This window comes from Etheostoma spectabile, chromosome 7 (genome assembly GCF_008692095.1).
Source record: "Etheostoma spectabile isolate EspeVRDwgs_2016 chromosome 7, UIUC_Espe_1.0, whole genome shotgun sequence".
Classification (NCBI taxonomy): Eukaryota; Metazoa; Chordata; class Actinopteri; order Perciformes; family Percidae; genus Etheostoma; species Etheostoma spectabile.
Window position 1 is genome coordinate 16,225,811 of NC_045739.1, and position 567 is coordinate 16,226,377.

Sequence of the window (567 nt, forward strand, 5' to 3'; positions counted from 1 at the left end):
CTCTCTCTCTCTCTCTCTCTCTCTCTCTCTCTCTCTCTCATAATGGTTGGCTGTTACACAGCACCCGCGGCGGCAGCCATATCCTCATCTGGAATAGGACCGGGGAATAGCCTATAACATCCCCAATCACACCGTCATCACCATAGGAATTATCATCTTCACAATGAGCCCCGCAGGTTTATCACCCTTTATCGGAGTTATACAGAAAACCCAGAAAAGCTGCTGATTCTTAGAAATGAGACCTAACAATTTCATTTTAGAAATGAAATGATGCAACAGTGCAGGTTCTGGATGAATTGCAAAAAAAAAACAATCCTAGAAACTTTAGCAAAAGGGAGAAAACAACATCAAAATAGTTTTAGATATAATTTCCCCACAGAAATTAGCATTGATTTTCCTTTTACGTGATATCATTAAGCTGCACACAGTACATTCTAGTCCAGTGATGTAGCCCAAACTCGGAATCGTCAGGTAAGCTCTATTTAGTAAAAGTGACGTCATCGCAATGAGTAATGCTCTCTCTCTCTCTCTCTCTCGCTCTCTTACACACACACACACACACACACA